Source organism: Zosterops lateralis (genome assembly GCF_965231275.1).
Source record: "Zosterops lateralis genome assembly, chromosome: 5".
In the NCBI taxonomy this organism is placed as follows: Eukaryota; Metazoa; Chordata; class Aves; order Passeriformes; family Zosteropidae; genus Zosterops; species Zosterops lateralis.
The window spans coordinates 16,454,998-16,482,514 of NC_139766.1; positions in this window are offsets into that span (position 1 = coordinate 16,454,998).

A 27,517-nucleotide genomic window follows, 5' to 3' on the forward strand; every position below is an offset into this window, starting at 1 on the left:
AGGGCCAGAGCTCACTCTTGCACGTGGCAGCTCCCTGGATGGAATAAAGCCTAGTGAAACCCACGTGAAGAATCCACTCTTTTCTTCCATGCCGTTTACCATGCTCCAGTCTGAGGTTCAAACCCACCAAACCTTCCTAATATGTTGGTCAGAGAGCAAGTTAGCCAGTAAAGCAGCTCAGGACACCAACACCAGGTGTAGAGCTTTATGGCTTTATTTTTTAATGCCAAAATTATAATTCATTGTGCTCAAGAGAGAAATGCCTAATAAGGCCCTGATAATTCTCAGCTGTCTACTGTCAGCTCAGAAAGCACATGAACCCAGTACTCATTCTTCAGGAGCTGGGGGCCAAACCCTCAGAGTGGCTGTATTAATTTAAACTCAAGCTTGCCAGCTGAAGTTCCTAGACTGATCCAAGCTACTTTGTTGTAAAACTGAATCAGTGCCTGGAGACACACCTAGAAATAGATTGCAGAAAAGCATAGGTCACAGGGTGCATGGGCAATGACCCCTATTTAGTACAGATTGTTGATAAAGCTGCCTTGAGGCTGGCACAAATGATAAGTGTGTTTCCTGTGAATTAGAATAGATATTTAATTTGCTTAGGAGATGGCTTCACCAAGTATGTCTAGCAAAAATACCTTTGCAGAGTAATCATTGCTCTTATTTAGTGAGTTTAATTCTTATCAAGTCATCTCAAAGATTAGAGGAAAGCCCTTTGTGAAACAAAGTAATGAGCATAAATATAGGAACAAATACAAAGGTTTAAGTAGACCAGTATTCCGGCAGTGACCAATAGATAAAGCTTTGAGAGAGAGTAAGAGAACAGGCCAAGGAGAAAGTAAAATTTTCCTCCTACTGTTTCTGACTTTTGTCAAACTGTAACTCCAAGACTTTGTAAGTGAGAAATGGGATTTTTTGATGTGTATTATAGAGTAGCCTTGGATGATTTTTTCTTCCTTAAAATTTTTTTCTAATTATTTCGTAACCCACCTAAGCTTTTGACATTTCCAACATGCTGTAACTATAAGTTCTACAGTTTAATTATGTGTTTTGTGAAAAGTGTTTCCTTTTGTTTGCTTTAAGCCTGACACTTGATAACAAAGTCACATAAGTTCCTTCATGATGAGAACCAGATCAAGTCAATATTTTATAAGTATTCATCATATTAATCTCATGGATGTTTATTTTCTACCTAGTAGTCTTCATCTCTCTACTTTAAAGGACAGCATTTTATCCTCCTAGGTACACTTTTCTGTATCTTCTTTAATTCTCCAGAGTCCATTTTCAGATGTGGGGAAGTAGGGCTGCATTCAATATTCAACATTTATTTTGGATTCTGTATCCAACTGTGTCTACCATTCTGCTGCTTTCATGATCTCTCATGAGTATTGAGCTGAAGCTTGTATAGATGTGTTAAAGACTCCCAAAACTCTGTTTTGAGTGAACATGGCTAATTTAGACTCATCATAGCTCATTTGTATTAGTGGCTGTTGATATTCCTTGGATATTTTCCAAGTCCAAACAGTTTTTATGATAACCTTCTGTAGCTTGTTGCAGCTGGCTTTTGTTTTGATAATGCTAAATAATTTAGCATTTTCAGCAAAATTGGTCATCTTTTCATCAGTATCCCCAGAGCCTGCTATAAACTCTGAGCAAAAAAAAAAAAATCCTTATGCTTGTGGATGTTTTCTAAAAAACTCCCTTCACAGAAGAATTTTTTTTAAATTGCTATTCTTTATGTCCTTATGTCCCTTAAGAAATCAAGTATCTAACAAAATATCTTTCCTAATATCCCAAGTATCTTACTGTCTATAAGAACCCTTGCTAAGGAATGTTGTTAAAACCTTTTGGAAAATTCAAGTAAATAATGCCAGCCATATCTCTCATGCTATTATGCTCTTCAATTTCTCAAAGAGCTCCAGTAAATTTGTGAAGCACAATAATAGACTACAAAAGCTGAGTTAGTTCTTCTCATTATACCATATTTATTTGTTTGTCTACTCTTTTTTTTCCATTTAGTTTCCTTATTTTTTTAAAGAGCTTTAGATTAACTAATGCATATTTTCTTCTACTCCAACTGAAACCTGCCAGTGGAACTGACTTCTTTTACAATTGATTCAGAAGTGAGATCACTTTCAGTAGCATTAACCATCTGACAATTTAATATTTGATATTTTTAGCTCATAGGTGAATATAATCTTGTGGCAATTTGTTACTATTCATTTTATTGATTTATTCTAAGATTTTTTTCACTGAGAGTCCAATTGCAAGCAATTCCTATAATTCTCCCTCTGCAAAAAGGTTTCCTTTGTGGAAACCAGTCTAACTTTGTCTATAGAGAACATGAATACAAAGAATTAATTTAACCATTCAGCTTTGGCCTTATCTTTTACAACTCCTCAATCACCTGTTGGTCCAATAGGGTCTTTGTTGGACTGCCTGTTTTTATATATTCATGAAAAGCCCTTTAAATATTATTTAGATGTTTTTATGATTTTAAATTTCATTTTCTGGACTTACATTCTCTCTACTTTCCACATTTCCACAAAAAATTAAGTTTCTGAAAGTTTCCTTCATACTAGCAAACAATAGAACAACTTTTAAAACCTGGTGGGTTTTTTTTTTTTTTTTTTTTTTTTTTTTTTTTTTTTTTGGTTGTTGTTTTGTTTTCTTTTTAATTGGTATCCTATGGTGTTTGATACACATTATTTGTATAATTTTACTTTCTTATGACAAAAAGGCATTCTTTTGTGTTACAGCGAATTTTATTACAAATATACTCATGGTGTGTATATAGTTGTACCAACAGCCCTTAACGTCAATGTCAATGTATTTGAATTTAAGTTTTATTTTGCTTCTGTTGGAACTACAGAATGTTATTTCTGCATTTTGTCCAAATCTTTAGAGGCATAAAATTAAGATCTGAAGTATGATGCCAGAATTGTTGATTTAGAGATACAATCTAATGTTATAATAATTATTGCGATCCTACCAAAAGCTAGATTTATTTTATAGGAAATGTGCTTCTAAGTTTTCATATATAACCAGGTGCCAAGTGAATGTACTTCATTTTAGGGTGCCATTTTAGTCCAATGAAGTAAAATCAAGCATATGATTTAAATGGTTTGGAGACCTGCTTCTGTCCTGACCTGTTTCAGTCCTGAACTCTGTTCCTTTGTCCTGTAAGAAAGATTAGTACTAACATAAGCAAGTCAACACAGTAAACAGAGAACTGAAATAATCTGATGTAATATGGCAAAGCTAAGTGCACTCCAGTATACCTAGGACCTCAAGGAGCAAACCATATATCTTATGTTGAGTAATTATGTGTTTGAGAAATCTTTTTCCCACTTTTGACAAAGAAAGAATTGATTTTTATTTTTTCCCCACAATTATTTGCTTAATTTGCTAGGAATCATGCAGATAATGTATGTGACTGTTTCTCTTTCTTATGCTCATTTAGTTTCTCTCCTGGAGAAAAAAAAAATTAAAAAATTCAGGATTTTGACATAAAGTTTTCTGCTTGCTAATCTATCAGGTCTTATTAAATCTCTGGTAACATGGAATTGAGAGAATTTTGCCACTGCTGTAGTGATGAATATCTTCAAATGTTCCACTTCATTTCCTATTCATTATTTAAATGAAATCATATTTACATAGTGGAGCTATTCCACTGATAATCAGACATTTTCTCAATACTATCACAGCCACCTCACCTACCCAAAGATAATCGTTCTCTAACAATCATTACTAACTGCAGGTACTTTTCCAATTACATAATTGGACACTTCCCATAGACCAAGTCAGGCACATCTGGATAGTTTCCCACCTCTTGGAGATGAAGAAAAACCCACTTTTTGGTGTTGAAATTGTCAATTTCAGAGAAATCTGTGATGATTCAAGTGTCCAGCATTGCCCAGGGGGATGCATGAGCTGTACCAATTTTTTTTTGTTAGTTAAAATTTTGACTGGAATTTTCACTCAACGGAGGATGGGATTGTGCTGCTTTATTCTTCCTCTCTTTCCATCCATTATAAAAAAAAAGAGGGTTTTTAAAGTTGTCTTACTTAAACATCTCAGGGCATTTGAAAAGAAAATGGATTTTGAGCTTGAGGTCAGCTGATAATGAACCTAAAACCTGACTATTGATGATTCACTTTGGACATATTTCAAGTCCCTCCCACATTATTTCCAATCTGCCTAACCTACCTGGGTTACTTCAGTCTTGAAGAGAAAGATATATAGTGGTGTTTAAATCAGGCAATGCAGGACCATATTACTTAAAGTGTGCCATAAATTTCTAAAAAAATATTTAAAGCATCTGTATCTGTCATTGTATTATCATAACTATATCATTATAGTTATGGGCCCTAGAGATATTTAGTTCAGTTAGAAGAAGAAAGTGAGAAGTTTGTGGATAACCAGAAATAAAGTATTTTCTGTTTGCATAAACAGTGAACATTCCTAACCATGACTCAGAGGAGTTCAGATTGTTGGCACATCTGTAATGGGGCTCTATGCAAGTTGTTTTATCCAAACTCTTACCTGAACTGTAGTGTGACCCAAACTTATTTTTCTAGGCCCTAAAGCCCTGGCTTTAAACCTGAGTTCTTTGGGTCTGCATTTTCTACTTTATCCAAATTATCAAACCACACCCCCCCTACAACTTCTCCTTATCAGGAGGACTGTTTTCTCCCATAATGCAGGAAGATACAGTGAGGATTTATCAGAAAACCTGAACTGACTAACAAAGCAGATATTTGTTTTAAAATTCGGTATGTCTCTCAAAGTTTCATCTTTGATGAAGATCCTCAGTGCCATTATAATACTGTACTGCAATATTCCATTTTCTTTTGTCCTTATGCCCTTTTGGACTGACCTTTCCTCCAGACTGACAAGAAATGATCACATTCCAATGTCTCCTTAAGGCATTCTTTCATGTGTTGTTTCATTGGAAGCTTGGAAAAGCCTCTTCCACACCACAGAATTTCTCTTTCACTTCTGTCATTAGTGAGCTGTTGTGAGTAATCACTAGAAGAGATTTTGGGGTAGGCCTAATGGTAGTGGGTATGTTTAAAATTTTAGAGAAGAGGTTTATAACCTACCTTGAAAGTTTGTCTTTTTATTTATATTTTCATCAGTCAGTGAAATAATGAGGAAATCCTCTTTGGAAAAAATTATATTTAATTTATTGTCTATAAGGCCTAACAATGCCTTCTATTGATACTTATTTCAGTACAATATTCAGGTTCCCTGATAACACTGCAAACTTTATACAAGCTATTGGATTGCCCTGACCAAGATCCATGTAAACATATTTTTCTTCCAGCCTTATTTGGAGATTGTGAACATAGCCTTGGAGGTGACTTGCAGTTTCTAGGGTGAAAAATGAAAAGAGCTGAGTGTGAACACTTTCCAGAATAAGCAGACAACAGGAGAAAAAGGCTGTTTATGGTATTTATAGAAGGTCTTGAAGGAAATTAATTGATCCTTCAATTTTTGTGTCTCTTTTAGACACAGGAGAAAAGCAGAAGAGCTTTAAGGAGGAGCTTTATAGATAATATCTGAGCTATGCAGTGACCAGGCATGCTGGAAGGTCTGGGCCAGTGCATTAACCAAGATTTCTTCAGAGTGTTGTTTTTTGGTCATAAATGGAAGTCATAAATAATCAGTTGTAAAATAATATGACTGTTAAGTATCAGTCTTTCACTTAATGAATTGAGAATAAAATCTGATAGATTTTTGCCAAGAATGACACCTTAGGTATTTTATTTACACAAAGCATTTTTTTAAATATAGAAGATGTTTATTGCTACTGAAATCTTAGGAATATATAAACTTCTGTAAAGTGTATTTTTCCAAATATACTGCTTTCTAATTCACATTTTAGTAAATCATATCATAGGAGCTTTGATTCAATACTATAAAATGTGCTTGTAGTTTTGCCAAAAATGCCACAAGTAGTTTTTCTTTAGAATACTGAATATTTATTATGTGTTGGCAATATAAACTTTCCCCTTCTTTCATGCACAGTTAAAACAATAAGTTTCTATAGAAGACAAACTAATTTAAAACTTTGGGGACCCCCAACCACCTTTTTGAATATAGTTTTTCTAAAACTTGTGGTTTTGATATCTGTTTGTGCAGTAGCATCTCACAGATATGATTTTTGTGTTTATAGTGTGTGTAACTAACCTTTAATGCTCAGTAGATTTTTAATGGCACCTCCTTTCTTTCAGGGTTTTCTGTTTTAAACTTTTAAGATCTGTAAACTGATCGTATCTGAATATTTGTTTCATTTTGGTGGTGTTGGTGGATTTACTATCTCTGAGAAGCAAATGTGACATAAAGTTATATACCAGCATAATACATTTACTAATATTACTGTCTATTGATATTTTCCATGATTGTTGGATTAAATTTGAAAAATAAAGCTCTTTGCAAGCAGGACAAGACCTAAGCAGCTGTGACTGTGTTAAGTGTTTCTAAAAATGGTCACAATGCATAGTGTGTTCTTTTTTTGTGTGTGTATTTAAAATTGTGTTAGGCCTATAAAACTCAGTATGTCAAATTTGTCATGAAATAATTTGGAACTTAAGGAGCTATGTGGCTCAGAGTTATGTGTTACAGATATGAGAATTTTATTAACATTGGAAGATGGCCACAGTGTTTTAGAAAGCTGTATTTTCTTTCTCAGTTTAGAATTACTTAAAATATTTTGCTAGCATTCCACTTCAAACTATCCAGAATGGCATGCAACCACTGCGAGTGTGGGCACAAGCGGAAGAGTATCTGGCTCCAAAGATTATGGTCTTGGATGGCTGTGCATTTTCTTGGTGCTCTGGGACTTGTGAAGATATTGATTAGAGTGAACATAACATTGCAAAGAGGTGAAGTTCACTTAATGCTTTTCCAGATTTTTTAATATATAAATGCTTATACAGGATTATTAAAAATAGGGAATGCACCCTGGTATTTCTCATTTTATCTATCTGTGTGTCACATAAGATATTAGGAGCTCCAGAGTGCTAAAAATTAATTTAACTGAGTGTTGTGGTGCACATTTTGGTTTCCTAAAGTTCTGTATGTTTTGTTATTATTTTTTGTAATGGTTTATCCCTACAGCCCCCCATTCCCGATTCCCTGTAGCTTTTCCCTGACAAGGGAAGTTCCCCACCCCCTTTCTGTTCATAGATGGCCCTGCCAATGCTCCCTAGATCAGTTCTGGGTGTCGCCTTGCCTGGTATTTAATGGGCATCCTGAGTCCCACAGAGCTCACTTTGCACGTGAGCTTGGGGTTGAATGAACCTTCATGCTTCCCATGTGTGAGTCCTCCTTCCACACCATAACCACATTTCTGTCTGGGGTTCAGACCCACAAATCTGCATCATATGGTGGTCTGGAGAGCAAGCTAGCCAGTAAAGGAGCTCAGAAGAGACCATAACTGAGTAACTTTTATAATTGCCACAGGCAAGCTTACAACAGGCAGTATACAATGCTTAAATCAATATCTACTATAAACTGATACAAAAAAAGACAAGAAATGCCTCATATTTTCGTGGAAATGGACAATGCCATGACATTGCCAAGTGCATGGCAATGAGGAAGTCAAAACATACTTCTCTTATTTAGATTGATTCGAGAAAATGTAGTAAATAGCAATGGAATTCTTGCTCTGGAAGACTCTTTTTATGCAGTCTTACTTGTTTCTAAGCACACAAAATATTTAAATATTTTTCTGACTTACCACTATTGAGAGGTTTTATTTAGGAGGATTTCTGCAGTTTTGTGCAAAGACAGGTATGTACAATGCCACTTGCATGGCCTCCTGCTTAGGAGTCTGTTCAGCTGTATGCCTCTTCTGGCTTTCATGCTCAGGTCTCATCCTAAACCAAGACAGGGATATGGCTGAGTTCCTTGGCTGGAAGTTTCATAACAATCTTGGATCCTGTAAGGTTGGTATGCTCTAACTCACTACATTATTGATCTCTTTGATTTTAAAATATATACTAGAGAGCAGCTGTAAATTTTTATTTAAGTATGGATCAAAATTGCTTCAGGTTAAGTGGTTTAATGTTCCAGCAAGATACAGGCAAATAATGCTGAGAAAGTTAACAAAAAACTATTTTAAGCCTAAGTTGGTACCTTCTCCTGGTACAGCTCAAGTATAGTTTGCTCTCATCCACAATGGCAAGTTAAACGTTGTAATTAATACTAATTTTCTCCTGAAGACACCTCTTGTAAACATATTTTAAAGAAAGGAGTCTGCTGTCTGGTCAGAAAGCAACTGCTGCTGGCAGTTATTTCATTTCTAGTGTGCAGTTAGCCAGCAGAAGCAATTCAGTGAATCACAGAAGTAGCTTCAGGGAACCCATAGGCCAAAGAACTAATTTCAGCCTGTGAGTAAATAAAAGATGTGAAAATATAATTCCTGGTTTCTTGGTGGAATCAGAATGACAAGGTCAATAGACAGAGATAAGTGAACTTCACACATTTAAAATATTGGTACTTGTATACCACATATATTATAAATATACAAATCCTTCCCATCCTGTCAATATAATGAGAATTATTTATTTACAAAATAGCAATACAATACTTCAGAGAAAATCAAAATTACTTTCTTTTGTTTTAATGTGCAAATAGTTTTCATGATTCAAATTAACTAAGTTTGGAATATATTCTGGTAAAGGCCATAGAAATTGCTTTTTGTTTTCTGATTCAGCCTGAGAAAGGCCTTCAGGCTTTCTGATAAAGTTGCCAGTATGAAATAAAAACATGGAATATTCTACTAATTTTCCCATTTTTACTATGTTTCAATGATTGTTGATATACCAAAAAAGTTGAAAAGTTCAGAAAAAAAAACAAAAACAAAAACAAAAACAAAACAAAACAAAAAAAAACCCCACCAAAAAACGGAAGCCCAAGAATTTAAATGGAAAACTTAGTTTTGTGGAGTTCTGATGCCAGTGGCTGTCTGAGTGATGAGAGTTAGTTGGCATATGTAGTAATATTTTCTTTGTGGGCCATTTTCCATGTGTATGAGATTAGAATATCATTATTTTCTGCTGACCTAAGAGTTATAATATTTCTAGGATGTAGTTTGTAAGAGTGCATCTAATATAACACAGCCAGAGCCATGAGGTTTGCAGTTGGGCTGGATTTTGTATTGGTTTATCAATTTATTCCATTCCTACATCAATGAGTCTATTCTCCTCAGTGACAGAGCAATTCTTTCATCTTCTTCATGGCTCCCAAACAAAGAGAAAACTTTTTTGTGTGGCAAAAAGAACACACAAATAACATCCAGAAAAATCATCTCATGCAACCCCTACATATTTACTGGTAGTGATTTCTGTTTCTAATTTATCTAGGAAATGAACAGACACATCCTCCTGTCTCCTCCCTGGCCCACCTATCTTGCTATCTCTGTAGTCACTGTAACCTGTGCAAAGTCAAACACCAATGAATTCAAGAAATTAGATTGTAGTAAACTGCAACCCCTACACTTGACCTATACTGCCTTAGTGCTTGATAAAGTCATTTAATTGGATTTCTCTGATGAAATCTTGGGGCAGGACAACTGATTAGCATTGACTGTTTTGGAAATCGATCTTTAGAGCTAATGAGACACCTTTTGATGGAACTGAAAGTAAAATCTATGCCATTACAGTGCCTGTCATATAGAGAACACCTCTCACTGTCCAGAATTTTACATTTGTTAGACACTTTGTCTCATCATCAATTGACTTAATTAATATTTTCCTCCTCCTTCACTGGATAAAGATTCTCTGCAGCTTAGTAAGAGAGAAGCTGTTGTCTGTACACTATCTGATTTGCTGCAGAAATGGGTAGATTTGCCATGGCTGAAGAAGAAATACTTCTGGAACAGAAAGGAAACTTTCACAGTTGAAGAAAATCAATACGCTGCTGTGAAAAAAAAATAATTCTAACTATCTCTGAATTTTTAGAATGACAAGTGAGCCAATTAATCCATATTAATTTTATTTTTCTAGAACATATAATTTTGTTTTGAAAACATTTAATCTTGTACTCTTAACTACAGCTAAATCCAAGAAACTTCTACCTTAAAAGTATATGATTCTATCTAAAGTTCAGTACTGTGAGAAAAACAGATATAAGAATACTACAATAAGCATGTAGTGTAATGGAGGCTTTTACCTTACATTTTCTCATTTCCCTATTTGTTAATTGGACAGTATAATCCTCTTTTCTCACAGGACTCTGCAACAATACATTAATTAAGGTTTGGAAAGTATTCAGATTCTAGAGTACTGAGACCCTGACTGAAGAGCCCCTGAGAAAATGAGTGATTGGGCCCACAAGGGGGTTTTGAATACTGTCCAATAAATAAGACCCATAGATACATATTCAAAAGCACAGAGAAAGTATTGAAAAACTGCATGTCGAGTAACCATTGTCTCCCTCTCCTTCTGAGCAAAATTACAGTATGTGATTTCAATCCATACACAACACAGTGGATTTGTAATTTCCAAACTGGGATCTGTATGGATGAGTTTATGTGACAATGTAAACTCCTAATAGCTGGATTACCAGTTTAAAGAATTTTTTGAAAGCAAGTAAACAAAGAAGCAGAAACATTAACTGAAGTTTTAGAGCTAAAAAGGCAGAAACCAACTGCCTTTCAGTAACAAACTGTGAATTAAAAAAAAAATGCTGCAAAACAAACAAACAAACAAACCCAAACTGAATTTCTATGGTCCCTAGATTTCTATGGTTATATGATGACAAATACTTTCTGCCTTTTTTTTGTTTGCTTTCATTTTGATTTTTTTTGTTTTGTTTTCTTTTGTATCTGTGTGGAAGACCATCAGATACAAAAAAGAAAATGGATTCCTTTGGCTTCCCACAAATGAAGCTGTTAGACAGTTGCTTAAGCTTAAAAGTGAGTGATTTGGAAGGCTTAATCAGAACCACATGCATGTTTAAGCTTCAAGATATTTTTTTGTGGTCGAGTATTGCCCTGTATATGACATCCAGGAAAACCCATATGCTCAGACAAAGAATGATTTAAGCTAATAAGATATTCCACAAAGTGGTGTGTGTTTCTGTCTATGGCTTTTGTGGAGGAAAAGAGCCGATTATGGTGTTTGTGAGAGCTGCACTGCACAGGTGGACTAAAGCAGTTTCCAAACAGAATTAGTTTGCTTGTACAATGCCATAAACTTCCTCTCAGTTTCCATTGCAGCCCAGGGAAAAGTCACTTGGATTTCACACACAAGTATTATTGCTTTACATCTGTGTATATAGATTTAAAACAATAGACACCAATATACAAGACATTGGAGTAATTAATTTATTCATTAAGTTAATATGTGATCTACAAATTATCAGATATATGCTTGTGAGCTGATTAATATTTTTCAACATATTAATAATGTTATATTTTAAAAATACTGGACTTGATTCTTTTGTAGTTGATTTTGATAGATAAGCTTCCAGATATTAAGATTACAAAGCATCGGATAGGATACATCAAATGCAGTTATGGTGTGTGTTGTTCAGCAGTATCTAATTCAATCCTCAATTGACTGCTATGGAGAGTGATAGGAGCTCTATTATTATTGACCACTTACAATTATTTGAGAAATTGTAGGATATAGGTTTTGAAAGGAAGGCAGTTGCCTAATAATAGTCATTTGAGTAATTCAGTAAATATAACCTTCTAGTTTGAATAAGTCATATGTGAAACCAAGGCTTGTAAGATGATCATGAGCCTTATTTTGTTATTTGCCTATGGTATACGCTAGACAGAAAAGACACAGAACATTGTTAGAATTGAAAGAGAAAATTAGTAGTGCTTTGTTCAAGTGTTCCTGAACTCTTAAGAAGGAATGCTGGTGTCAGTACCTTTACTGGAATTACAGGATAGATTTTCAATGCAGCATAGCTAAAAATGAAAGCATATACACATCGTAGATAGAGATATATCCAAAGTCCTGCAGAGCTTCTCCAGGATGATGGGATCAAAAAAAAAGAAGGGGCTCTCCTCTGCCCTTAAGCATAAATAGAGTGAAGATGTCATCTTACATTCTGCCTTTGCTATGACTCCAGATACAGAACAACAGCACTGTAGCTAGGCTTTCAGTCTCTGTTTTTATAAAAGTGTCAACTTTTGTTTCAAATGCACCAGTTCTTATTTTTGCTTTCCCATTCACCCGTGATAGTTCACCAGTCAGTTTAAGAAAAAACAGTTTTAAGAATTCATGCCTTGGTGATATGAACACCTGAGCTCCCTTGTGTGTTTCAATGCAGGAGCTAACGAGTGAGGACGGGTGATTTGTAGTGTAGATAATACACAGTTGGGTACCCCAGACGTGTGTCTATTCCTTTGTCAATGATGTTAACAAAAGGCAGGCATGCTGAGTAGTCAACCAGTGAGACAAAATATTTGTTGAATGGAAAGGTTTATTGGAAATAAATTCCTATTTTTGCTCTCCTAATGTATTATCAAAATTAACAGAATGATAAAAATCACAGATAAATTGCACATTTTCTATGGAATTCAAAAATTAATTGTTTGCAATTGATAATGAAATGCCTAATTTTTTTTTTGTTCATGCTGTGTTTACTTTCTCTGGAAATGTCTGTGGACTTAAATTGATCATGGCTTTGTCTTTTTAATGTGAGTGAGAATTAAGCCCCAAATTGCAGAGATTAATTGATTTATATGGGGTGAATGGAAAAAACATTTATATCAGTATATTGAGAGTTTATTGGCAGGTCATATTTTGATGTGAGGATCATTTCTCAGTTATAGCACATGGAAAGCATTAATATGTTTGACTTGTAAATCAGAAATAGAAAGTAGTAAAAATGTTAAAGACTTAATTTCAAATTAGTCCTACTCCATCTGTCCTCCATTTTGAAATTTAAGAAATTGTGTATAATACAAAGGCAATATTCCATCAATAGCCACAGAGGAGAGAACAAAGGAAAATTAAGGAATGACTGTAAACATGGTACTGTAAGAAGAGCAAAACCTCACGAATGCCACATACACTGACATGTAGTGTATTACACATGTAGTCCAAAAGCAGTGATGCTCAAAGAGCAATTCAAAAGATAAAAAACCCCATCTCTGTTCCAAATCTTGATATTCAGGGGAGAAATTTATAAAACATGCTTTCAGATTGAATATTTTGTTGGCATTTTTTCCATCTCTTTATCATTCACGCAGCATTTGTTTCCTTGTGTTTCTAATAAAATGAAGGTCCATGGAAACCAGAAACATCACTGTGTCAGACTAAAAATTGTTGAATAAAAGAGTGTGTGCCTTTCATAAGATAAGAACCAGGAGTGAATCAGCTAACAGCAGGTGAGACTTAAACTGCCATAAATTAATCTAAGATTTTCCTTATTTTTAATATTTAGGATATATTTATCTTCTACTTTTCAATAGAATATTTGTTTAACACAGAACACGATGCATTACTCATACTGCTTTTCCAGTCATACACTAATTATAATCACCATGTGATTAGAGTGCATGGCTTGTTAGGCTCTTGTGAGGATAGAGGAAAGAAAACAAACTGTTATAACAAACAATTTAGAAGTCTAATAGGAGTAGCTCTCTAGGTAGGAATAATTTTCTGCTCAATACACTGTTGGGATACATATGCAAAGAAAGGATAATGGAAAAAAAAAGAAGTCTGACAATTCCAGAAAAAAATTCAGTGCATCTATCACCACTGTTTCATTCATGCTGCTCCTTTGTGGTTCAGGAAAAGCACACTTTAGGAAGCTGAAAAGGAAAGACTATTACCAATGTTCTGAAAGCCAGGCTCATCATTGCTTTGTGGGGCTAACTACCTTTAGCTGTAGTTACGAAACAATGATAGATCACTTAGGAAAACATTTGCAGTATTCACATATGCCTTTAAGAGATAAATGCATTGTCCATGAATGGAAATGGATACGCTAGTGAATTCCTAATGATGAGTTGTTTAAACCACATTAAAGTGGCTTCAAACTGAAGATGGGTGATGTAAGACAAAGGGGAATTGCAAATGGAATGGAATAACTTGATTAGAAATATAGTAATTCTACTAGACAACAGTTACTGGTAGAGCCAGATTATTTTACTTATGGAAACTCTCATTTTATATTTTCTGCAAAGTCCCAGTGCCTTCAAACTTGCACATTGTATATGAAGTTCCACCAGATATACACAAATACCCATCCATGAAATCAGTTCCCTAACATGGAAAATGTTAAAAACTAATTCCTGTACTCTACCGACAGCCCCCAGATATTTTAAAGTTGTACCTTTAAGGGAGAAGGAATAGCCACAGATCCTGATTCACATTGAATCTGAAAGACAGGATTCTTGACAGCACCCCTAGCACCACGTTGGGCAATGGAATCTTCAGCTCAGCTGTGACTTGGAGGCAAAGCACATCAATTACTGGGTCATCAGCACCACCTCCTGTACTGTCTGGTTTTGCTTTGAAGAGGTCTCCTCTCCAATGCCTGGTATTGCTCACCTTATGAAATCTGACAGGATCACAGCCTAAGATAGTGCAGCTACAGGCCTGTTTTGCATTACTAAAATGATGCAGTGGACATAAAGTTTCCAGCCTCAGTGGGGGATTTTCAAATGTAATTTGAACTCAGCTCTCATGGAAAAATCAAGAAGACTGATCAGAGTCAGTTTTGTATTTTAACTTACATAATGCCACTAAGTGCTCTTTCTGTGAGTGGTAGGTGTGGTCTTGAAATACCATCAGAGAGTTTTCTTTTGAAAAATTTCGTCTACATCAATGTTTTCTCATTAGGGCAAATAAGGAAATCTCTTAAACTACTGTCTGGTTATGACTTTGCTGGATTAACTCCATTCTTTGCTGTTCTTTTGATTCAAATTTCTCTTGAGATATCATCTAATCTCAAAGCTGATTGTCTAAGACAATAAAACATCCCAAATTCATCTTCTTCTGTGTCGTAGCATTGCTATGCAAACAATTCTGTTAGAGTGTTCATGTCTCATCAGAGAGTACGATCCTTTAAACAATAATATTAGGTTGTCCAAGCATGTAAAGTAATGCATGTGGATTGTGGTAAGCCATTTGATCCAAAAAAAGGTCACAAGGCAACATTTTAAAATATTAAATTCCACTTGCACTGGTGGCTCAGTATCAGTGTACATATTTCAACAGCCAGTATGGCACACTGCTAATGATTGCAATACGTCTTTTGGAGTGCTAAGCTTTGATTTTGGAAGATGCAATATATTGATATTTCTCCTTTGAGAGTTAGTCAACTCACAAAGCTCAGCATTGCTGGTCATGGCAGTACAGAGAATTTTATCAGGAGCCTGTGAAATACGCAAAATTAGGAGGACAAACAGAACATTTGTGTCACAGCTGCATGTTTAAGATTTATAGATGCACCTATAATAGATGTATGTTTGCAAAAAGGACGTGTTTAAAGCAGAAGAAAATGTAACTTTGAACTCTTTGCTCTCAGTATCTGCAGTTCCACTTTGTTCTCATTGATGCTGAAGATGCTCTGCTGCTCAGTCAAGCCAGAGGTTGTGAGACATGTCTTCAGTTTGAATTTCTAGGAGTAGCACTTCAGTGTGACAAGTCTACTGCATAGAATAATATATTTTTACCAATTTTCTGAACACTGTTAGGTATGTTTACATTAAAAATGTCTTATTCAGCACATGTACTGACAAGTGACAGCTCCAGGTCAATTATGAAGGAAGGGGGAATGTTACCTGCCTTAGTTGTTGTACTATTGAAGTAAATAGCTGGCAGAGCACCTCTAAAAATGATCCTTTTGTACTGTATTTGTTTTTCTATGATTATAGGGTATTATGGAAGAACTGCCATGCAACTTCACCTTTGCTATAATTTTAGGTTCTTTATTCTCCAGCCTGAATTTATCTGAATTTTTTGTGCTTTGCTTGACATTGTATTTCCCTACTTCACCTGTCAGATCTAGATACTTGTCTATTTACGGCAAATGTTCACTTAAATAAAACACGATTTTCTAGATGCTGTAATGGTTCCTGCAGGAAGCAAAAAAGGGAGTGAAAGACATTATCACCACACTGTATACTAAATTTCATCTTTATTTTACCATTCTAGACACTCACAGATTTTTGTAAATAAATAGGATTAATTTGTATTTTAATTTTCTAGACTTCTTGTAAATAAGGTTACCATTTCACTAGGAGCAAAGCAGAATTCTCAAACCATACACTGTGCAGTGATTGGTTTAGCTCCTTTTTTTTTTTTTTTTTTTTTTTTTTTTTTTTTTTTTTCCCCCCCCTCTGGTATCATTCTCTGTAGGTGTTTAGCACATTAAAATATGAATTGTCTCCATATCTTAGCTCCTGAGTACGTCTTCCTGTCCATTAGAGAGTGATCATGTCAGTATATTTCTGACTGTCCACAGCTTAGGGTCCAAAATGTGCAAATCTTTATTGTCTTAAATATTTGTGAAATATTGATCTCTGTGAAATATCTGTCTGATGTCTGTCTGTATCAAAAGAGCTAGGCTAATTTAATTCTTAGGAAATTTCAGTGACTTTGGTCAATTAGCACCAACCTAATGTAGCTAACACTGTGCATATTAAATACCCAAAATTTTCCTTCTATATTTTCAGGAATGAGTCTAGAATGTAATTTTTCCTCCTATCATTTTACAATAACTTCATAAACCTGCTATGAAGTGCTTGTTTTCTCTTAATTTTCCTGGACTCTCCTCAGAGACCTTTCACTGGAGTTTTCCACACCCCTCTTCAAATGTGGACCACAAAACAAAGCTTAAAGGTAGTCTAAAATTAGTCTAGGCTTGCTAAATTGTATCAGGGGTAAAACTTCCCCTGAGTCTACTTGATATTCTTCAGGTAATGCTTGTAAGTACTACTTGAGGTTTCTTTGCTGCAGATTGCTGACAGTTGTGCTGATGTAATTATCCACAGTGACCTCTATGTCGCTGGTTCTAAGCATCTGACACTGTCTTGAATGACTTCCTTGTCTAACCTGAGGAGACAGGGATTTGATGGACTGACCAGCCAGTGGATATGGAATTGGCTGGGTGTCCAAGGAGCTATGGTTGTCAGCGCTGTGTCCAGGTGGAAACCAGTGACCAGGGCTGTTCCTCAGTGCCTGTGGCTGCAACCAGCTCTGTTTGACATCCTTGTCACTGGCAGAGGGATGTGCAAAGATGTGTAGGGACAGGACAAGGGGGCATGGCTTTAAACTGAAAGAAATAGGTTTACATCAGATATTAGGAAGAAAATCTTTATGTGAGGGAGGTGGAAGAGGTTTCCCAGAGAAGCTGTGGATGACCCATCCCTGGAGGGGGTTCAAGGTCAGTTTGGACTTAGCCCTGAGCAACTTGGGGTAGTGAAAGGTGTTTGTGCTCATGGCTGTGGCTTATGCTTTTTAAGGTCCCTGAAATACAATAATAAAGCCATGTGCATTGTTAACTATTGAGTGTCAATGGAACCTGAATAAGTATAATATTGTGTGACACAGGAAATCTAGTATCTTTTCATGACTATACTCTTTCAGCAAATACAAAATTTGTGTGTGAATAATTAGAAATAAAGATGCTGATTTTGGTCAAGTTTCACCAATGTTACAATAAAAAAAGCGAGGAATGTAGTTAATATAAAATTAGTGAATAGAAACAACTAATTACATGCTTTATATTTAATGTCTACATGCATGATATATGATAAAAAACTTCCCACATGTGACAACTGGGATGATTCCAATTATTAATAATTCTACAACTGAACTATATGAATTTTAGATTTGATGGATACACACAGAATATTCTCACCTAAGTGGTCTGTTGTTCTTTTAGTGGAAGAAACACAGAGTCAATATTATGTCTTACTATCTGTGATGTATCACTTACTAATCAATCTCTGTTAACTTACTTTACTTTTGCCATTCTGTCTCTTCCAAGTTAACTTGTCCAGACTACTTCATCTTCCTTTGTTCAGAATGTTGAAAGCTCAGGAATATGTGCACATCCAGGTATGTCATTTAGATATTTAGGGAATTTTCAGACAGGTGCCAACTGACTTCTAAGTTTTCCTGACTGGTGGTCACAGAAAGAGGAATTCTGGGGTCATTTGCTTCGACTTAGTTAAGGAACATCCAGTTAAATTTGAAGTTGGCATAGACATCTCATGTGTCAAGACAAAAAGCCATTAGAAGAAGCAGATATTTTCTGCCTGATGTTAGTTCTACTGTCTTGTGTAAAATTAATTTTTTTTTCAGGTTTGTCATTTATTTCCGTGGAGTTTTTGCTAAGGGTTTCAAATGAAAGCTAGAATGGTTGTTCACTGTTCTAATGGGGAGGGTGGAGGGGCTGGGGGGCGAGGCAGACTGTGTTTATTGCTCTGCAGTTTTCTTCCCATTGTCTTAAGATCTTTTTTCTCCCTTTTTGTTTTCACCTAACTATTTTATCCTTTGCTACTGCTGCAAGTCTTCCCTATGAACTTTAAATCTCTTTTCCTTCTACAGTGCTGCTTTTGTTATGTTATATATAATGGGTCAAAATGATCTTGGGCACAGAGCCACAGTATTAAACCAGGAATTAATATGGACCAGTACTCTTAGACTAAAAAAATGCTTACAGTCATTTGAACACCAAAGATAAGAGAGAGAGAGAGAGGCATATTTCTAAATTCTTTGCAAGTGAAAGAGGCAGGATTGCTGTTTAAGGGCGTTTCAACTGAGCGCAGAAACAGACTGAATGCAATCAATCAAAAAAGATTTATTCAAGAGTCATAAATTAGGCTCTACCTTAGATTCCTTCTGTCTCCCTTTCTTATATATCATCTCTTGTCCTGACATTGAGTCTGAAGTATTTCCTCCAGCCAGTAAAGAAAGATTTTCCAAACTCAAGAGTCCAATTAGGAAAAATGTTCCCCTGCCTTTCAGCATTGCATTATCTGAACCAGTTCCCTCCAGAGCACCATCTACAATGGAGGCATTTATAACTGAAAGTATCTCAGTAGGAAGGGGTACTCACTTATTGTATGAAAAATTGAAAACTACAGACTGAAAGCAGGCACAGCTTGAGTGCTGCAGTATACCTGCTTTGTGTCTGTTTTATGACTGAGGCAGTATTCAGCAATTGTGAGGGAAAGACGTGGTAAAGATGGCCTGAAAAGTTTGATAAAAAGTAAGAAAAGTGGTTCCAGACCAGCTGCTATGAGAAGGGTCCACAGTTACAAGTGCTCATTCCAATTTTCAGCGAGGAATTATTTCAGCAGCTTTTGTTTTAAGAATTCCCTTGGCTTTTGAAACTGCCTCCTTCAGTGGCACTTCCAGTTCCTGCAACAGCCTCTGTTCTGTGAGTTAGCTGGCATCTCCTCATCTGTAAGGGAAAGATTTAAAAAATAACAAACTTGAGCCTCTCTCCCCCCATTGTCAAGGTTTTGTCAACAATCACAAGAGGTAGAAACATTCTCAATTGCTAGTTCATCATGCTGTGATGAATGGGTCTCTTAGCTGTGCTGGCACAAAGGTCTGTGCACCCACAGTCAGCTTGCAGTGAACTGATTTGGCTCTGAAACACTTTTCTCTCTCTCCCTGTTCTCTTTCCCCCCCAAGTATACTCTAAGCCAGAGCAATTGCCCAGATTTGCTCTCAGCAGAGGCATAAAAGTGGTTTTGCTATGAGAACTGAAAGGCTAATATGGTGCACACAGAGGAGTGGGGAACATCAGAGGAGCCTCTATTGAAACAGTCTGAAGAACTGGTGCTTTATGAATGTCAGCAGGGGCTGGAAACACAGCCTCCACGTATTTTAATTACATTACATATCATTTAAGCGTATGTTGGATATTAGTGGATGCTGGAGAGATATCACTGTACATTTACTCTGTTTCAGAGACAGGTTTCCATGCTATGGTTGCTCCTGAATGTCTTATATTTCCTTCTTTATACATGGTATTTCTGTCTAATTATCAATTAAAACAGCCAGGCAAGATCTGTTATTTCCTTTCAATTTGTCTGTGCTATTGGTATTCTCCAGCTTTTCCATCACTGTGAGTTCATTTATTTTCCTTCTGACAGCTGATGTCAAGCTGATCTGTATTTATCATCTCACCTTCAATATTTACTGGGATGTGCCACAATTAGAGCAGCTGACATTTTGCTGTAGGCAGAAACAGAATTATACTGTGTGTGTTCTCTGTGGGTCATTTGTCTGGCTACCCTTTACAAACACAAAGTTATTTAGATACATCTTAGGCAGTTCTGTGTTCACAGTATGCCACTCATTTTGGATCCTGGGCTGGGTTCCTGCTCCTCTGTATTGCAAGGAGTTAATGTTCGTTGGGGCAGTAGAGTGAGAGCAGAGGTGAAAGTTAGAATGGTCAAGATGATGGAAATCTAAATCAGAAAGTTAGCAATGACTAAGGTAATTTCTGGCTCACCAAAATGTTGTGATTTTGAATTGTCTCTGAATCAGTGAGAGGTTGATGTTTGTAGCAGTGTCTGAAAAATACATCCCTGAGCTAAGCAGACCCCAAAGCTATGGGTACAGTAGCTGGCTTACACTGCTGAGGACAGGGCAGAGGAGGAGTGTATCAGCAGACTGGTTCAGGGAATAACAAATGGCTTGTAAAAGGATAAAATAAGTGAAGATTCAAATCTGTTTTCATTTCACAGAAATTGCTTACAAGTGTTTTCTATTGCCTCAGGGTAAGAATTTGACTATTTTGAAGAAAAATTTAAATAAAATATTGCTGGCCTGTGACCTGGAGAAGGAGAACAAAACTAAAATCACATTTATGATAACTTTCAAGTAGCTTTGGACAAACATCTGAACTCAAAGTTCACCTAAAATTTTCGTGTTGATCTTTCATTGGTTTGAAAGGTTTGTCATTGTATTTGTAACATTGTCAGACCCAGTGACAATGTCAACCCACTGTCCAGTTACATTGTGTCACATGGAGTTTCCTGCCATCAAACATGATAGCAAAGAGCTTGCCACATCAGTGTCTGATGGGAGCTGGCAGAATGTGGAACAGTAATAAGAAAAATACTCAGCATTTTTGTGAACCTAGTTAAAATCAAGATACAGATGCCTAAGGTTCTTACATGATATATTCTGGTGAAGAAATCAGGTGTCTTTTCATGTTTCATTTCTTTACAATATTTGGAAGCACCTTGGCTTTGTTTGAACTGCTACACTGGTTATCTAATGATGATTTAATGAGGTGCTAGGGGATCAGTTGGCATTAGGGCTGCTAATAAAGTGGCAGTCAACAAAGACTCCTACTCAGCAGGTTAGAGAGTGGAGACCACAACCTCAACTATTGAAAACTGGTTTCTGTAATAACTTCAGCCTTCAGGGTGCAGTGCTTTGGACCCTCTGCTCACCTTGCAGTTGCTTTTGCTAAGCACTTAGTCACAATTTCTTCCTCAATTATTTCTCCAGAGTGTTTGTAACATCTCATTTTCCTTGAAATCATAAAAAGACTCCAAATTTTCCTTCAGGCTGTTTTTCAAGCAAAGTTGTGTTCCCTGCATAAAGTGAGTAAATTCAGGTATTTATTTTCTGTATATACTCTGCTGGAAGGATAAAAGTCACACATGAAACCTCTTTATGTATATGGGCAGCATCCTTCAAGAAGCAGGCTAAAGTCTTGAACTCTGGCTGTCTGGGTTAGACACCAATATTTGCTCTCGGAAATTATATCTCCAGTTTGCTTTGAAAAAGGGAAATTCAGGTGCAAAGCAAAGATGCTGTAAAGCTATTGCTGGCCACATCTAGGGAGAAGTTAGGAATAGACAATGAAGTCAATAATTGGATATAACACTGCTCATTTTCATCTGTCTCCTAACATTTAGAATTCTTTGCAGATTTATTCTATTTTCTCTTTCTTTTAATTTTTAAGTAAGTAATGGCAAATTAGCCATTAATAGTGAGAAAAAATATCATCTGCTGGAATAATTGTTAGAATGTTTCTCAGAGCACAGTGTGGCCTGGGGGGAGGGGAGAACCCACCACCACAATTATGCACACAAGTACTTCATATCTGCAGCAGAAGCAGCAAATTTAAAATAAGTGCAGCTTGAGAAAAACTGGTCCAAATTAAACTCAGTTATGATAATTCCCTGCTTTGTTTCTGTTTCATCCTTAAGGTGACCTGCAAGGGCTTGTTAAATGGCAAGGAAACACAGGTAAACTGGAAGGTGCATTGTGCCATTGTGGAACAGAGCAAGTCAAGAATCATACATTCTTCAAATACTTCACAAAGAGGTTAGACAAACTACAGTATCCAAGGTTAGTTAATTTAATTACATTCTCTCTGCACATAGACTCAATCCTAACCTCAGTACCTCCCATTATTTACTCTGGAGGGGGCAGGAAAATTTCCACGGGTTCAAGTGGACTCAAACTCCAGATTTGGTGATAAGCTTAACTTTAAGGGTAAACATCATTCATTAAGTCTTCTCGTGCTTTTTAACCAAAACCAAGAAATAAATTCCTGCTTTCCTTTCCCAGTGCACATGTTTAATAGACTTCTAATTAATCATCTTCAGCATGTAACTCCTTGTACCTTTTAGCTTTTCATTTTGGTGGCTTTTCTCATGGTCCTGTTAATTTTCCACTCCAACAATCAACAAAAATTTGTTTTGTTTTCTGACTATTTCTGATTTATTGGTACATGTTCAGAAAATGAGAATTTTGTTCCTCAAAAAAAGTTAAGATTTCAAGAATTGGTTCATTAATTATCAAGACAAAAACTAAATTACTTAAAGAAAATGAACCATTCCATGATTGCCAGGGTGTTAATGCCTAGCAGTATTCTGAAAATATATTGGAGACTCAAAACAGTTACATGGTCTAAAGATATACATGAGGCAAGGTTTGTCAGAAGAACTATTATCTTGTATTAAGTCATCTGATTTATTTACAGCAGCACTAATCACAGCATCACTGTTGCTGGCCCTCACTCCAATGTGTAAATTCCTGCTGGACTATCATTCTCCCTATGCAGGCAAGTGCCCAGTCCTGGCCATTCTGGCCCGTTTGTCCTTATCACACATGAGCTGTGTGAGCTGTCCTGCCATGTGTCTGTGATCCCAATAAGCCTGTAGCGCTGCAAGGGCAAGCAGAACCTCTGATTCCTCGTGTTCACTCACCATTCTGTGAGTGCATTATTGTACAAGCACTTCAGATGGTGATTTCCCAGGGAAAGTGTGAGCACATTCCCCATCAGGCCCTTGTTTGTGTGCATTTTAGGGATACCCTTCTTTCAGTCCTGGTTTCTTGATTATGAGGTTTCTTTTGTCTACAGCACCTTGCACACTCTTGTCAATCTGTGTATTTTCCTGTTTTTTAAATTGAATTCTCTTATGAATCCCAGCCATTGTGTTAGCAAACTGACAGCAAGATTAAAATTGATATTCGTTTATGCAGTACATAACTTGCAGTATTGGCAAAATACATGTGCTTGCATCGTTAGATAAATAATATAGTATATTAAAGACTAATAATGATCAGCTTTCAAGGCTGTCTTGGATATTTTAAGAAAGCTCTGTGTTATTTTACACTTCATGATCCAACAGTACAAAAGAAACAACAATATTTTTAAATAGAAAAATCTAACAACTTATTCCATGTGAACTTATAGGGAAAAAGAGTATGTTTGGGTTAAGTAATCATTTAGCTTCATTTAATTTTCATATTAAAGTCTTAGTGCAGAGAACAAGTGTCTCGTGTCTTCAATTGTGCCTCACACAGTTCACTAAATTTAATTCATTACCTGACAGGTTTGGTACAATGTCCAAGATGTTGGACAATGATACTTTAAATCTTTGGGTCATTATTACAGATAACATGTTTTTCCCTACAGTTCAGGCATGGAGTGATCTGGAATAACATTAATTTAGACCTGCCTTCAAGGCAGACATTATGGCTAGATACTTAAAAAATGCTATGCAATTCATCATAGCTGAATATGCATATTAGATTTGAAATAATGTCCATTCAAAGAAGTTATCTTAGTTCCACATAATGTACCTGTCAGCAACAGTGACGGAAGAGATAAGCCACTGCCTAGATTGTTTATTTTTTTTTCTTTCCTGCCATTTATTAAAATAGCTGGCTGGCAATTCTTGGATTTCTAGCCTTCAAAAGATCTTCTAAGATGGTTTATATCAGACACCCAGTGAAGTGATAGTCTTTGTTTGAAGAATATTCTACATGTACCTTTTAATTATTTATTCAGTACTCTGACAATAAAAAGGGACACTGGTTGAGTTTATTGTGGGCATTTTTTGCCACACATTTTCCCACTTGCTACATTCTGAAGCAGAAAGTGTCGTGAAAGGTAGTCAAGATAATTTTAAGAGCTGCTGAGAATCTGAAAGAACATCAAAGTCTATTAATATTTCCTTTCATATCTTCAAAGCTTATTTTACACACATATAACATTTGTATTTTTCTCTTGCAGCTAATGGGGATCTAACACTTTAATTTAATCCCAAAATTACGGGGTATTTAAACCAGGAAGTAGCAAACAAGAAAAGTATTTTCCTCAGAGCAGTATAATGCTTCCAAGGAACCAGGAAAGTTTGCCATGGCAACTTTGGAGAGATGCTTTTTTATTTTTGAAAAGGCTTGAGAGGTGTGGTGTCTTGGTGATACACCCTAGGATAGGAAATTTGCCAGCTAATTATTTTCTTTGTTCCCCAGAAAAAGAATAAAAGTGCCCTTTTTCAGTGGTAGATGAATTGCAGTATTTGACAGGATTTTTTGGAGTTTGACGAGTATCTAAGTACTGATAAGACTAGATATTGAGGAGGCTAAAGGCTGATGTGAGAGCTTACAGCTGCTTAAAAGACAGTCACAAAGCTGACACAGTCATACTCCTCTCAGTAACACCAGATGACACAAAGGGCAACTGCTGCAGACTGCACTTTGAGACACTTAGGTTGCCTTCCTGTGACAAAGAGGGCTACCATAGGTCACTTCCAACTAATGTTTCTGGCTTCTAAGAAGAAAAAAATGAATGATATTAAAGTAATGCTTACAAATTTTAATTAAATACAGTTTTAGCTTCTTATATTTTATCAGATGGCTGTATTAAAAATCTGAGCTTTAACATACTGATGACAAGTTTCTTATCCTCTCAATATTCCACACTGTAATGTCATAATATAAGGAAAAAACTTCTCATTTGTTGTCAACTGCAAATGGGAAGAAATAAATGTATTAGATTAAGAGATTCATAGATTGTGATTTTGCAAAGGACAACTGTCAGCGCCTAATCTAACCTCCTGACTGCAGGGCCTTTCCAAGTTATTACTTGTTTAACTAGACACATCATTTAGGTAAAAAACTTCCAAATGTGATATGACATTTCCAGTGAACTTGTAAGCCTGGTAATCACAACAGTGCCTGTGTCTCCTCAGTCTTTGCATTTTCTCACTCATTATTTTTTTTCCAGACATTATCAACAGTGATGTGATGTTTCTCTTTATTGTTCATTGATAAAGATATCAATCAAAATAAATCTGAGAGGCTTTACTATACATCCCTCAATAGAAAAATAACCTTTTGATAATAATTTACTACTCACATCTCTATTCACCAATCTTTTAAAATATTAGTGTTTGCTTTTTAATTTTTATTTTTTTTTTTTTAACTTAGTTAAGGGATTCCTTTTCACATCTCAGTTTAAAAGACAGCAATTAATTTTTTCCATGTATCTTTCCCCCTTTCCTTTCTTTTGATGAGGTTTCCCACAAATTTTATATGTGGGAATTTCTTTTTGATGTTTTTAAAAAGGCAGGGACATTAGCTCGGGGTCAGCCATGAGCTTATCTTCTCATGTCTCCCCAAACTGATGAACATTGTTAAATCTGATGTCCTTTGCACACACATCAAACCTCAGACTAATTTTTTTCTGAAGCTTTTTCAATATATCTGATTTTATCTAAAACAGATAATTCAAATTCTGTTTCTACCAACAAAAAAGAGACCAACTCCTCCCTCTCCCACAGTATATAGGTTTAAAAACTATACAGAAGTTTGAAGGGAACATAAAGAAATAAAGAAAAAATTCACTAGCGTTACGAGAAATGAAGATACAGTTAGCTATGAACAAAATTAGCAAAGAGCCAGCTTAACAAACTGCCTTCAGATAATTGTGTGAATGAGATTCTTCTGCCTTCCTTTAATTAATATTTGACTCTCTCCTATAACACTCCTTCTAGTTTCCATTTGAAACATGTAATCTGGTTCCCTCCAGCTCTCTTCCTTCTCTTTCCTTCACTGTAATGGAAAGTTTTCTGTTTATCACTTTATCTTTTGAAGTGTGTCCAAATCATGGGTGGTCAATTTTCAAAAAATGGTCCTGAATGTACCACAGTTTCATAAAGTGATGAAGTTTCTCTTTAAAGATGTCTTAAGTTATTTGTGACAGAGATTTAGCTTGACTTTTCCAAGCAATTTTTTGTAATAGGGAAAAAAGAGTACTTTCACCTATTCCTAATTGTTTTTGCATAAATGTTTGTAGAAATACGAGGAAAAAATACAGATAATGATCTCAACTGTACTGTGTAAAGCAAATAAATTAATGCCATTAGTGGTTTCATTCTGCATTTGAATTCCTCAGCTAAGAACAGAGTGTACACTTTTTATTGGTTAGCAACTTTTAAAATCGTGCACAGCTATTTATTGTATGCTATTTTTACTTGAAGTTTGAGACCTGTAATGAAGGGATTTAGAAAACAGTGTGTGAGGGAAGCATCACGTGCTGATTCTTTATTGCTGCATCGTATAATACCAGGTCGTTAATCATTAGTAGAAAGAGTAAAGGTCCCAATTTGGTGCCCGGGGAGACATCTCCATTAATCGCTTGCCAATTGGAGGGGACACAATTGACTTTAACCTGCTGGCTATGGTCCATAGGAAAAGCTCTGACCCATTTAATCAGCTTGGAATGTGTTCCATAACCTTTCAAGTTGGATCATCGAATGTCAAGTTCTGTCGAAGGCTTTATTTAGTCAACCATGACTGGTAACCTCCTTATCTTCTGCTTTTTGTGTCAGAGGTACAGTAGTTTTATCAACACATGTGCAGTAATTTTGTTTTAAAGTTGCCAGACTGTGTTCCGTCCAAATGGTTTAGAAAGATTTACCCTGACTGTGATGGCATCACATTTTTTGCACAGGCTGAGTTAAAATAGTGAAATTTGTCATTGCTTTCTTTTTACTGTCATTTAATCGGTGAATAGTGACTGTATTTAGAGAGCATCAGTCCCCAGTACCTTAATCAGAGACCTGAGAAATATTAAAAGATCCACCTAGGTTTTGATACTCAATGTATTTTTTCCTTTTTTTCTATCAACGTTAGTATATGTTATCAAGCTACCATTCTTACTGTGTCATTGTTAGGAATGGATAAATTCAAAAGATCTGATGACACTGAATGATGCTGTGAATCAAGATGTCTCATGAGTTGGATTTCTTTCC